Source organism: Lutra lutra, chromosome 2 (genome assembly GCF_902655055.1).
Source record: "Lutra lutra chromosome 2, mLutLut1.2, whole genome shotgun sequence".
Classification (NCBI taxonomy): domain Eukaryota; kingdom Metazoa; phylum Chordata; class Mammalia; order Carnivora; family Mustelidae; genus Lutra; species Lutra lutra.
The window spans coordinates 156,092,664-156,107,864 of record NC_062279.1 but is presented as its reverse complement, the minus strand read 5'-3'; the positions used below and the strand labels follow the sequence as shown (position 1 = coordinate 156,107,864).

Below are 15,201 nucleotides of genomic sequence, written 5' to 3'. Positions count from 1 at the left end.
TAGAAAAATTTAAATGTCAGTGATGTATCTCAAATTTGAATCTTTATTATACAATTTACCTCTCCATAAAGACATTATTTTTTGTACCTTTTATTAGATATTTTGTATATATGGCTTAACTACTACATTCTTATTATCTGTATGCCTTATCAACTTCATCTTATTCCCCCATATATTTAGCAAGCACCTACCACAATAATATTTTAAGCATATTATGTACTACATGCTATTCTAATTTAATTTTACATATTTTTGCTTTCATGTTGCATGTGGTAATGCATTTAGTATACTTAACCTGTTCGACATGTAGTTTCTCTAGTATTCATCTCCATTTTATAGAAGAGGAATCTAAGCTACAGGAAAGTCAAATATCTTGCCTCAGGCCACATAAGGAGGAAATGCAGGGTCAAAATTTTGACTCAAATAGAGAATTTCCAGAACTTACATTCTACCAGGAACATAGAGAAATGAATAAGAAAGTTCACCGGACACTGAGGAAATAAGTATTCAGTGGCATGCAAGTGCAAGTTAATTAATAACTTTGATATCATTGTTATTGATGATTAGACTGCCCACTGAATATAATAAAAGTCTTGATGCTCAGTAAACTCTAATTTAAAAAAAAAAGTTGTTTTAATAAATAATGCTTTGGTTTTAGTACATAGTTTATCAGAACTATTTATACTCTAACACACACGCGTGCGTACACACACACACACACACACACAAACTCATAGATATTTGAGGGGGTTTTACACCTTGCTGACTAAAAATCATATGTCTGGGTTCGTGATAAAGAAAAATACAGCCCCACTGTCACTTTGGAAGAGGCCTGTATAGTTTGAGAGCTACAGCAAAAAATGAATATGTTATATTCCACTTTAAGAAGCCACCTCAAGAAGAAAAGCATTGTCTTTTTCTTCAGTTATAAAGAGATTCAGTATCCATATAGAGTGTTCTTCCAGCTGTGTTCTTCTATCCTTGCTCGCCATGTCTGACAACAGCAGATGATGATAATGGAGGTTTATAATGAATCTGTCTGCAAAAGGCAGTGTTCTTTGCTACTGTCATTATGGCCAGGGTCTAGACTTCCAAGCTGTGAACTGGGTTCTTCAAATAAATTGTCCAAAGAATGCCAGCACACATATTCACAGGGCAGGTGGAATGGCAGGGTACAGAAAGGATGGCAAAGCTATATTAATTTTGCTTCTCTCAGAAGAAAAACAGATGGTTCAGAAGCTTCTCATTGCCTGTGAGGGAAATCAGAATCAATCCAGATAAAGTCAGAAATGTTTAGAAAAAAATCGGAATTGTTTTTAGACCAAGATCGATTTAAAAGAAAAGGTTCAAATATATTTGTCCCCTACATTTGTTCAACATATCTAATGAAGGATAAAGAAGTATTTGAGGTAACAGGTTACCTATACCCAAATATTGCCTGTCTCTTGCTCTTGCTGTGGTGCCACAGGTAAGATTTCTTCAGCAAATGCAGAAAAAGCCCACCAAAGAATTGTTAATGAGTTCAGATAATAAAGTAATTGTGTCAAGAACTGTTCCCTCACCAATGATGAAGTGGAAGAATTTAGAGCTCATTTCAGTGAAGAAATGTCCATCCTTCAGAAAGGTGAGAAAGGACCAGAAGGGTCAGAGTCCAGACTGGCTAGTGGCATTAGGAATGAAGGGGAAGAATAGAAGATAGATGAGGAAGAAATGGAAGAGAAGCTGGGAAAAGCAAAAGATTGTCAATCTCAATCTGTCACTAACATTGATGAGGCACAGAAGATCAAGGAAGGTCCTATGCTGTTTTTGGATAGAGATGAAGAAGAGGAAGAGACGTGATACTGACTTCTTCAAGGTCAAGTGGCACAGTGTCTTTTGGGTTGGACCTTAAAGAGTATAAATAATTATAGAAGAAAGCAGTTTCAAATACAGAGTCAAGAGAAAAATGACCATGGTTGCAGAAACAAATAAGGTAATGAAGAAAAATTCATATATTTAATGTATAAATGATTATACAAAGTTTAAGATTCTATAAATTACAAAAATGTATTTGTTCATTCAATTTACATTTACTTACATTGTTTTCATGGGAGAACTTACATGTGCAAATGATTTAGTTCACAATAGCTTCTTAACTCCCTATGTAGTGTCTGAAAATTATCTCAAGGGAGTTATTAAATTTCTATAATCAAAAACGTAAATGCAGCCTAAGGAGTCTGTATTTCATAGTAAATATAGAGCTGGGAAGAACCTTAAGATATAGGTGGTCTCTTCTCAGCTGAGAGAATGGAGGTGCAGAAAGGTTAAGTGACCTCGCCAGCATCACACAGAGCATTGATTCCCAGAGGAGTACTGGGACCATGTTACTTCTCCAATAATTCTCTTGCAAATCATTTTATGGCTTGAAGACTCCCCGTGCAATAAAGGTTTATTAGCCATGTGTCAGGAACTTTGCTAGATGCTGGAGTTACACCAATTTATGAGACACAGTCTGTGCCCTAAAGGACATCACAGTCTAACGGTAAAGGTAGACACAAAACATACTATAGAATGTAGTGAGTGAAATGCATACAAAAGAGAAACATGTAACCCAGCCTTGTGGAGTCATAGCAGGGATATTAGAGAGAGTAAATGCCAATCTGAGTCTTAAAGGATAAGCAGAATTTTTCCAGGCCAGTTGGGAATGGGGGTGGAAAAAACCTATGCATAGGAAAGGATTAGCTAGGCAGAGATACACATAAGCAAAAGCAGTTGATATATTGGGGAGGGGTTGAGGTGTAGAGAAAATATAACCAATTCATTGTTGCTGGAGTCTGAAAGGTGAAGAGGAAGTTAGCAGGAAGTAAGTCTGCATGAGTAGGTCCAATCCTTAAAATGCCCAGTAAGTCATATTTAGAAAATGTGGAGTAATTGGAGAATTTTCTATAGGAGTGTCATGTTGGCTTATTTTTATGGAAGCCTGGTGCCAGCATGTTCTAAGGAGTCAAGGAACACAGAAAGATTAGCTAGGAAGTTGGTGAAATAATTCAGTTTTGAGACTGTGAAGACATGAATTAGAGCAGAGAAATTAATATGAGGGCAGAGAAGACAGATACAGACAGAGATATATAGATGTCATGAAAGGTTGGTCACCTGGGTGGCTCAGTCAATTATTACGCATCCGACTACTGGATTCAGCTCAGGTTATGATCTCAGGGTCATGAGATGGATCCTTGTGTCAGGCTCCACACTCAGCATGGAGTGCTCATATTCATGTGCTCTCTCTGTAAAATAAATAAGTAAAATCTTAAAAAGAACTTGTGAAATTTTCTTACTCCCATAATGAGATTTTCTAGGAGAGCAGGGTTTGATCTTCCAATTAATACTAAAGGAGAAAGTAGGCTTTCTTATCAGCTTGCCTAGATGTGGGGGAGAAGGGGACAGTTGAATGCAGAGCGAGAAAGCTGTCCTTAATCAAACATTAAACATGGGGCCATCCTCTTGATTTACAAAGGGATTGCCTTGCCTTTAGTGGTCAAGCATTACCGAGTGAGACAAATGTCTAGAACTGGCAGAGTTAAGGTATTTATGTTCTTCAAGCTTAAACTCGTCACACATAGATTCCAGTTACCTGGAATATTAAAATCAGGAAATCAAGGTTGCAAAGCCAGTCTAAGACTCAAGAAAGATTTCCATTCCAGAGGGGCAGTGAAGCACTCAAACCAGAAACTAAACACTGAATGTACAAATTCAGCCAAAGGAAGAAACATAAGAAGGTAAGATTCAAATGCCAAAGCTGCTGCTGATCAGAAGTTCACAAGTGCTCAGGAATTTGGCAGGACTAAGCCTGCAGGTGAAGGTTATTATCAGCTACATCTGGGAGACACCAAAATCATGTCACATTTTCAAGAGCTTACAGCCTCGTTAGTAGAGAGGAAAAGAATTCCTGTGGAACAGTTCAGGGCACATCTTACCGTAAAAGACAACCAAGGCCATGATTGGAATGAAGCCTTGAATTATCAAAGTTCAAATTTAAAGACATCATGCCAAGCTTATAAACCCACATGCCCTATCCTTGTGGTTAATCCGAATAGGAAAGAGGAGAGATTTCTCCGTTCTTAAGGGCAAGCAGCCTGTCTGAGAAGGCTTGAGAAGAGGATAAAGATTCTTGCTGAGTTTTGTGACAAAACTATGTGCATACAATTGAAATTCTGCTATTCAAAGAGAGCTTAGATAATCACACAAGTAGAATTTGGATTCCTATTAAATTCTTTACTTGTTTTCTTTTTCAGAAGTCACAACCTGATCCATTAAACTTCTACTTTCATGTAGCAGTTCTTTTCCTAAGCTGACATCCCATAACACAAGGATATTTTCCAAATGTATTTATGCCATCAGTTGAAAAGAATCCCCACCAAAAAAAAAAAAAAAAAAAAAAAGAAAAGAATCCCCACCATTAATACACTGTCAAAGACATCGTCACTGAAACTGCTAAGTGTTTTTACAGAGTCATGGAATCTCAGCAGTTTATTTGAGAGCCTATTGTGCACATTTGTACCTCAAATATCTCAGCCATAAGTGGGTCGTTACTAACAGTAGATCTCTTAATGCTACTCTATTCTGGAGTGAAAAGGAATGCTGATTAGGCTGACTTTTCAATAATGGAGAACCAGTGTCATAATAGAAGGCAGAGGAGTTTGAAAACACGACAATATTTCCTGGAAGCTAAATGATATATAAAACATTGTATTTAGGGGTGCCTGGGTGACTCAGTTGGTTAAGCAGCTGAGACTCTTGATTTTGGTTTAGCTCATGGTCTCAGGGTCATGAGATCTAGCAGGCATGGGGCTCTACATTCAGTGGGAAGTCTGCTTGGGATTCTCACTCTTTCGGTCTCCCTCTCTCTCTGCTCATCCCCCAACTCATGTGCTCATGCACTCTCTCTTTCTGAAATAAACAAACAAATCTTTTAAAAAATTTCATTTATCATCTCTGAATAACCAAGAGTAGGAAATCCTAGGGAACATATTCTTCAAAGTAGGGTGCTTTGAAATTCTCCTCTTACCGCACAGTGGTTAAAATCATAAGCATTGGAACAAGAAAACTTGGGTTCAAATCCTAGTTGTGACACTTACCAGATCCGCCTGTCTCTCATCCATAACAATAGGAAGAAAGCAATTGATAACTGGACTTACCTCATAGGGTGGTTGGCAGGAACCAATATTCACACATGCTTAGGACAGAGCTCAGATTACAGCAGCGTTGTACAAACATTAAATGAGTGTGAGCTTTTATTTTTTCTTGGGAGTTGATCCTGATAGGTCAATCTCTCACCTTTCTGTCTGAAGACTGATAATTAGAGTGTCAGACTTTTCGTTGTTTACTCGTGCTGAAATCAGGGCAAAAGCTCTACTGTGAGTACAATAAATCCTCTCAATTGTTGCCGCATTACTGTAGCTTTAATTCTTCAGCTAATTCTCCAAATTGGCTCAAATTCTCTATCATCCTTGTCATTTTCACCTAATTCTGTAATTAATTCTTGACAGGATTTGCTTCCCCATGCTATTTGCCTTCTAAAACAGCCCGGGATTGGAAAGCAGCAGCGTAATTGCCTTGAGAGCATTTTGCTTGGTTTCGGCAAACCTGGTTTTGGATATATTCTAGGAAGAAGGATCCAAGATTTGTAGAATTCAAAATCTCATCTTGGCAGCAATAGCATTCGACTTTGCACAGATTGTTAAAGAGGTGAGGTACGTAGCTCAGCAGGTGAGGAAATAATTTCTGTTAGCCATTATGACTGTCATAATTTGGGGAAACAATTCAGAAAATCTTTTTTGTAATATTTAAAAGACTTCCTTGATTTTCACTGAAAGAATGGGGGACATTAGCAAAATTAATTTAGGCAAAGCCTAGTGATCACTAATGTAATTATCATTTTGGAGCTCCATCATTTATTCATTCATTCATGAATTCAACAAAAAATTTATTGGGTGTTTTCTATGTGTCTCTTACCATTTTGGTCTTGCAGTAAAATGGTGAATAAAACCTGGGCCTAACATCCATATGCCATAGTCTAATAAATTTTAGAAATATGGTTTTGAATACAAATTCTAAGTATCTATAAGTGAAAAAGCATCATTTTTCCTGCTATTACTTCTTATCAGTCCCAATATTCTTTTGTACATAATAAAGTGAATGTGCTTAGATTATATTTTAAACTCCAAAATTTAGAAATAAATATGATTCTGTGGGAAATTTCCTCAACCATTGTATATATTCCTATGGTTAATTATTTAGTCTCAGTGCTGTAAGAGAGATCATTATTTTACTTAGTGGTTCATGACTGTTCTAGACTGAAAGATTCTATAGAGACCGAATTTATTGGTCTTTATATTCCCAGTGCCTAGAGGAACATCTGGAATAATGGTTTTTAATTCTGGCATAATCATTATTTCATCTTTTATATACCCATAATAATATGGCTGTCTGGACCTATTGTGGGCCCACTGATAAAGAATCTTCCAAGGTATAGACATGTCTATTTTAAAATAGCCCAAAGAGGGGCACCTGGGTGGCTCAGTCATTAAGCGTCTGCCTTCGACTCAGGTCATGATCCCAGGATCCTGGGATTGCGCCCCACATCGGGCTCCCTGCTCTGCAGGAAGCCTGCTTCTCCCTCTCCCACTACTCCTGCTTGTGTTTCCTCTCTCATTGTGTCTCTCTCTGTAAAAAAAAATAAAAATTAAAATTAAAAAAATAAAATAGCCCAAAGAGGTTTCAGGTGCTCAGTTTAGCTTGAGGGTTGAATCTCACCAGTGTAGAGCTATTACTAATTGAATGAATGGGTGAGTGAATAAATTAATGAAAAATGTCATCAGAAATTTGTGCAAAAATCATGATTTCCTCGATTTGTGCAACCAAACTCATAGATTTCCTATAACAGAAATTAAACAACTCTTCATGTCAATCTTCCATTTGCAATTATCCAGTTTGTCAATAATATATCTTTATTTCAGAAAATTCTGTGTTTCCAAAGGAGACCTCTAAACATTACAGACTAGGAAGCTTTCTCTAGGGTGACTCACAGATTAGAGGAAAGGTTCACAAGAAGTGAGCTAGTTGATTTTTCAGGTAAGCAGGATGAGTGGGGAGAAAAATCATTCAAATATCTGAGACCTGAAGGCCAAAATAGTCCTAGAAGTCAGAGATGTAAAGAGTGAAGGGCAGTTGGTGTTCAGAGAGCCGCCCACAGGTTATAAGGGAAATTAATGATTCAAGGCAGGTACTTGCACTAATATTTTGTCTCAGAGTCCTCTTTGCAATATCTATTCACTTTTTACAGGAATGGTAACTTTTCTCTGTAAGAAAAGTAACATTTAAATATAGGATCTTAAGGAAGAATTAGTAACATTATGAATTATGTTAGATTTACGAAATCTTAAATGAAGTCATGATTACTGTGCAAACTTTTGCCTATTTAGGACATATATGGCTAGAATATTTTTTTTTAAATGCTAGCAATACTGAGAAAACGTATGGGTAAGAGTAAGCTTTGCCAACAGTTTTAAGCTCTGAATAATTGCAATGCAAGTAGTGATTAATTACTAAGTGTTTTAATACTAATTCAATTAACTCCATTCATTTTCCGCACCACACTGTCTTTAATTAGCTGATTTGCCATTAAAAACAGCACATTTGTGACAAGAATTGTACAGGAAAAGAAAAGGAACATGCTGTCATTTGAATTCAAATGCTAATTTACAACTAGAGCCTAGGGAAAGAAATACATTTTGTTTACAAAAAAATCAAAAGGAAGAAAGGCAAACAAACAAACAAAAAATCAATGCTAAATATATTCATCTATCAGTATCTTCTATACTGCAAAGCTTTTAGAATGAATTTTAAGTTAGGAACAACATTTCAGGAATTTAATTTAATTGTAATGTTTTTGTTTTTACTGCAGAATACAAACATGTTAATCTAATTGCTCATGACACCACTAATTCCCAAGACTGGATCATTTGATTTTTAGGATAGGTGAGAATCAGATTCCTAGCAGAAAGAACCATCATTATAGTGGAACTTAATTGAATACTTGACCTCAACCTGATCTGCAAAGTTATTAATGGGCTAGCTTTTATGTAAATTGATATTGCTTTGTCATCTTCTCCTTTCCATTTATAAAAAGGGCATTGTGCATTGAACGCCTTGAAAAATGAGTTACAATTAAATAATAGCAAGGAATATTTTAGTCATTTATAGCTTACCTTTCTGAATTGCAGATCATTTAATATCATAGCCAATATGCTTTCTCTATTATAATGTTCTTGATGCAGCAATATGTTCATTAAATACCATTGTTAAAGCATATGTCATTGTTTTGTAATCTCTGAAGATTTTAGTGGTGCAAATGTGAGTTGTTATGTGGAAAAGAAAAGCAAAACAGAAGCCAGGATTTATTCAGAGAGGTTAAAATAGCAGACAATCTATCCCAATCTGATTTTAATCAAGAAATTAAAATAGTATCTAGTTGTATATGAAAAGTACTTCATCAATAAGATAACATCTATTAATCCATAATTTTGGTTTTCAATTGTGTTATTAAGATGTTTTCATTAAGGATTTATATTTTCATAAAGAACAAAACATATTAATTAAACCGATGCCAATTTACTTCAATTAACATAAGCAACACCAACAATATTCAACTTTAAAAACAGATATAAAAACACCTTCATTTAAAAGTTGCTAATCTTTGAAAACACTCTTCAAAGAAAAACCGTTACCAACTCTTATAATTGTTCATGATTCTTACAGGCAAGATAAGAGGCTACAGCACCAAGTTAGTTCAGAAGAAGGTGTTTCATGAAGATTCAATCACTATTCCACCTGGTCCCCTAAATGTGCTGAAGAATGATACTTAGTTTATGGCCTAGCAATGATGAAGTTTGAAGATGAGTGATAGCTTGATTTCAGCACCAGCTCTCCCATTTTTTGTAGCTCCTTTTTTCTCCTTCTTTTCTGATTTCAGCGTGCCATATGTCATTATAGTCCTTGCTTTTCAAATCACCAACCACTGTAGCTTGCAAGACCTGATGTGATCCATCTCCCACAATGGGAATAGAGTTGCATTTGCCAAGATCTGCTTTGCGCTGATAGTGAGTATTGAGATGAGATAGGGTAATGTGTCAATGACAATTGAAATGGGTGTACTGGCAAAGCCAGCAGCAGTTTCATATGAGAAATCACTCACTCCTATGCCCCATGACAATTCCTTGAACCTGAATCCACCACTGTTGAATTTAGATCCCAGATAGTGGTGAAAGGACCATGGAAAGTTAAAACAACAATAATGCAGCATATGGCATTATGAGAATTACATTTGCCTCAGATATGTCTATAATATATGGCAGAGTGGTTTACAGGAAAAGCTTTAGAATCAGATATATCTGAATTGACAACCAGCTTCAACACTTACTAACTATATAAGCCTGAGCAAAAATATAAAGCAATTAAGCCCCCAATTTCTCATGGAAGCATAGTAGTACTTTTCAGAGAGGATTGTAGAATAGATTGTATTAAACACTTAACACATCATCATGCCCATGCTAAATGTTCAATAAATGTTAGTTTTATTGTTATTATTGTTATCATTATCATTATAGTCATCAACAATGTTGAGTAATAACAGTGTTCATCGAGTAGTCCTCCATATCTCCAGCTCCACTGCAATTTGTTGGGACTGTGTGATTTCTACTGACAAATGCAATGTGAGGGACAACGATCTGCATCACCTCCAGACTGAGGCAATTAAGAGATGGTGTGCTTTCTTCACCTCTCATTCCCTACTACAGCAGCCTTGAATACCTCATATTCCAGGTAGTATAGCTACAAATTAGGTAGGGTTATTATTTTTTTTTTTTTCAATTTACTGGAACACAGCCTAGTCCAAACTGTCCAATACAGGTATTTTGAGATAAGGATGACCGGCCTAATTGCTCCCATTTTGAAGTAGGAGAAACTAAGGCTCAAAGACCTTAAATAATTTCCCCTGAGCTTCCAAAGATAGTGCTCTTACCAAGATTTCCCATCTTTCCGTCCCATGGAATATTTACCATAAGGTGCTAGAGAACTTAGATTATGATCACCATAATCAAAGACAATTCATAATGAAGATCAATCAGCCAGCATTGCATTAACAATCTCTAGATTTACCCCTCACCAGAGTAGGTGCTTATAGAATAAGAATAGCACTATATATTAAGCTCTTACTACTCGTTGTAAGAAAGATATTTTTATTATAGTAGGTGTCACTTCATGATAGGTTAATTATTAAAATATCGTCTGCTTCACTGGAAAAAATTCCTTAGACTGATTTTCCATGCATGTAGTGTTTCACAGGCTAAGCTTGTCACCTTGAAATTGCAGAGATGTTGAACATAGATCACTTTTTTCCCTCCAGAAATACGATTCAGTAATTCAGGGCAAATTAGCAAGAATTTGCTTATCTTATTCCTAGGAGGATATGGCTTTTGGAATCCTCTCTTTCTTGGACCCCAAATGGATTTAATAGTTATTCTAAAATCAATAAATAAACTGAGTATCAAAATTTTTATTGTGTGAGTTGACTGATCTCATTGATGTCATTGCCACTCCCCACCCCCACCCACCAAACTCCACTCCTAATTTGCCAGGTGGAACAAACACAATCAGGCTTACATCTTGCCTGCCATTTCAAGGAAATTACTTGCATTCTGAATACTTTCCACCGTTAATAGGTTTTTTAGAGACAAATTGGTATTCATTATGTTTCCTTTGGAAAAAAATGCATTCAAATTTTTTGAAGTTCAAAAAAAAACACCTTTAGCTGGTTTTATTTTCTTTCTCAATATGTACTCAGAGCCCATTCTAACACAGTTCATACAAAAGCATTTGCTTTTCTGTGCCAATTCTAAAGAGCAATAATGTTTTTAAAGAGAAAACTTTGCTTTTAACAATTTCAGCTGAATTTTAACAGTTTTTGAGTAAATGAATCATGCAATGAGTGCTGGATATTTCAACAGAGCTAGGATTTAGTTTTGGTTCTTCCAATAACTAGCTATTTGAAAACAAAACTCACTTACACATATTGAGTTTTAATTTAAAATTCAGTAGTGTGGGAAGACAAAACTCTCTAAGGTCACTTCCATTTCTAACTCTATATATGGGTGTATACATGGTGCTTTCAATTTAATCTTACCTGTATTTGGGCAATATATTCCCAGCTAATCCTCTGTATCTAATCTTTTATCCACCATCTACCAAACAGTTCTATTCCCTGTAGCCACTCATTTTCCAATAGCTTCACGAAGTTACAGTTTGCATACGATAAAAGTTCCCCACCATAATTGTATAATTCAACAATTGTTAGTAAATTTATAGAGTATTTAACAATCAGCAGAATGTAGAATATTTCTATAAATCCCAAATCTCTTTTGTACCTGTTTGTTTAATCCTAACAATCCTAGACAATGGCTGATTTGCTATGAATCCTAACAAATTTGCATTTTCTGGGCATTTCACCAAATTCAGTTATAAGATATGTGGTCTTTTGTGTTTGGTTTCTTCCACTTTGCATAATGTTTTAAATTTCTACCATATTTCTAGGATGTACCAGTAGTTCATTCTTTTTATTGTTAAATAATATTGTTTTACATGGATACTACCACATTTTGTCTGTCCATTTACCACCAGATGGTAGAAATTTGGATTGTTTCCAAATTTTGGCTATTGTGGATAATGTTGCTATGAACATTTGTGTACATATTGCTTTGGGAACATAGGTTTTCTTTTCTTTGGGGAAGATTATTAGCAGTGCAGTAGCTGGGTCTTATGGAAATGGTAACTGTGTAAAAAACTGCCAACTTTTTTCCCCAAGCGTTGTACCATTTTAGATTCTAAACAGCAATATATGAAAGTTCAATTTTTCTATCTTGATCAAATCTTGGTATTGTCTTTCATTTCGGTTATAGCTATTCTAGTTGGTGTGTTCATTGGTTTTATATCTTAGAATTTGCTTGACATTTATATTCTGGGAACCATCCACATGGATTCTTCAGGATTTTCTTCAAATAGTACCAATAACGTATATACAGTTTACTTCTACTTCCCCAATATGAATCTCTCTCTCTCTCTCTCTCTCTCTCTCTCTATTATTGCTCTATCATGCCGGTTAGAACTTTAGTTAACAATGTTGAGTAGAACTGGCAAACCAGACATCTTCACCTTATCCCAAATATTATAGAAAATATATTATCTTTCAACATTATCTTTGATGTTACCTGTGGATTTTCAAAAGATGTCCTTTAACAGGTTGAGTAAATGCTCTTCTGTTCCAATTTTTGGGGGAGCTTTTATCATAAATGGATGTGGCAGTTTTTTAAATACTCTTTTCTACTTCTATTGAGATAATCATGCTGTTTTTGTCCTTTATTCTACTAATATGGTGTATAATATTAATTGATGTTTGATTGTTCAACCAACCTTGCATTCCTGGGATAAGCCCCAGTTGATGTATAAACCTTCTATATATTGCTGGACTCAGTGCGGTAATTCTTGTTAAGGACTTTTCTTTCTGCATATATTCACATTGGATATTGGTATGTAGTATTCTTTCTTGGTGAAGTTTTTGTCTCACTCTAGTTATCAGGACAACACCAGACTCATAGTTTGAATTAAGTAGTAATCTCCTCTTGTCTGTTTTCTGTAAGAGTTTTTGAAGGACTGCCATTTGTTCTTTAAATATTTGATAAAATTTCCCCATGTAGCCGTCTGGGCCTGGGTTTTTCTTTGAGGGAGATTTTTTATTTAGTTATTCAATCTGCCATTGAGTCCCACTAACAGATTTTTAGTTTCAGTTATTGTGCTTTTCCTATCTTAAATTTTAACTTGGTTCTTAATTTTAATTTATAATTCTTCTTTTACCATATCTATTTTTGATTTATTGTTGTCATGCTTTCCTTTAAATCTTGAAATATGCTTTCCTTTAGTTCTTTGAACACATTTATAGTTGCTTTGAAGTTCTTGTCTGCCAAGTGCAACATCTGAGACCCCCTCAGAGACAGTTTGTATTGACTGTTTCTTTCTGATTTGGGCCACACATCTTTGTTTCTTTGCATGTCTCCACATTTTTTGTTGGAACCTGGACATTTTAGAGAAACTAGTAACTGATTTCTGGTGTTTTTTTCTTTCTCCACAATGATTGCTGGTGGTTTTTTGTTTATTTCATTTCTTTTCTTTTATTTCCATTTAATAGTTTCTTAGGCTAAATCTATGAAATCACTCTCCTCTTCAGTTTTCAACTATTGATATCTTTGCCTTGTTCTTTTTCATTATTCTTTTTTTTAAGAGATTAACCATTGTTAGTTTACCTTAGTCATCAACTGATAATAGGACAGAAGTTATGCTCACCCATCTCAAGCCAGTAAGTTCTTTGTATGTTGCATATTAGATATATGTGTATATGTAGCAAAGTTCATTGAAATTCATATTGTTCTCATGTCTGCTCCAGATCTGACTTTCCACTCAGCCTTTCTTTGGTTTTTATGTGCATGTGAACATCCTCAGATTTGGTCAGGAGTATGTGGTTGTTGTAGGTTTTTTTGTCATTAACATTAGTCAAGTCTCAAATATGTTCCTGTACACTTGGTCCAACAATTACCACATCAGGCTACTAGAACCACTGGTCTTCCCTGACTCAAGAGTGGGCATTACCACCACTACAAACTGAGATGTCCCTATTGGTAGCAGCAGAAGCTGCTGTTCCCTACAGCTTGCCCTGCTTTGGTAGAACTTTCATGTCTATTCATGTGTCAGGGTATGAATGGTTAGGAAACAGCCTTGTGCCTGAATATCACAGATTTCCACTTTTCTCATGATAAATTCAGCAACTTTCATTTTTTGAAACAAAAATGCTTCTCATATTTTTATTACCATAAAATGTATTATTTGCTTCAGGGATACAGGTCTGTGAATCATCAGTCTTACACAATTCACAGCACTCACGATAGCATAACCTGGCTAATGTCTATAATCCAGCCACCCTATCCCTCCCCTCCCACCCCCCAGCAATCCTCAGTTTGTTTCTTGAGATTAAGAGTCTATTATGGTTTGTCTTCTTCTCAGTCCCATCTTGTTTAATTTTTTTCCTCCCTACCACCCATGGCCCCCAGCCCTGCCTCTCAAACTCCTCATATCAGAGAGATCATATGATAATTGTCTTTCTCTGATTGACTTATTTAGCTTCTCATATTATTTTATGCCTTTGGTTTTATTAATTTTCACATCACCGAAAAGATACTTTTTTTTGCTACATTTCTCCATGCTGCCTCCTTCTCCTTGTGGTCTAGCACACTGGCCTTATTTGATGCACTGTGTTCCCTCATGCCACATAGATTTCATAGCTGGTGATTCTTTGCCTGAAACAGCTTTTCCCTCTCTTCTCTACTCCACAGTTAACTCTTCTTTTCTTTTATATCTTTGCTTGATCATCATTTTCTGATCTTTCAAACTAGATTAATTATCCTATTAAAAATCCTTGAGCAACTAATAATTCCATACCTTAGCATTTACCACATTTATTTCCTTTTTTTTTTTTTTTTAATTCCAGGCTGAGAAATAATATGTTTTGCTTTCCATCATATTCTCAGTGCCTGACAGGATGCCTGGTATTCATTAAAATAAACAGCTGAGGGATCATTTTCTTAAACTTTTGTTAAATATGGGGTCTGATTATCCTGAGCTGGTAAATAAAGTTTGACATATAATTTCTTTACATCTACTATGAACCAGACACCTTGGCAGGCATATAGAATACAAAGATAAATTAGATGAATTAATGTCATTTTTGCACACATTAATGCCATTTTTGCACACATTAATGCAAATGGACATTTTCTATTTTAACATTATTACAATAAAAATATTATCCCTTGAGCTAGGCCAGGTAATACTTCTATCCACAATTTAACTTGACATAGGCAAGGCAGTTTATGCAAAAAAAAAAAAAATCCTTGGATACACTGAATTAATGTTTTGAAGTTAAATTTTAATGTTTTGCAGTTTTCTTGTATTTAATGTATAATTTTTTTCTCTTTCCTGGTGGTAAAAGAGATGTAAGTACAAGAAAATTATACCAGTTTTATACAGTAAATATTTAAATAACATTATGTTAAAGGTAATTCA

General features: G+C 35.4%; 1 pseudogene; it reads left to right on the top strand.

The window, feature by feature from the left end:
- Positions 1–782: 782 nt before the first annotated feature.
- LOC125094157 (probable ATP-dependent RNA helicase DDX10) lies at positions 783–1,891 on the top strand (annotated as a pseudogene).
- Positions 1,892–15,201: the final 13,310 nt, after the last annotated feature.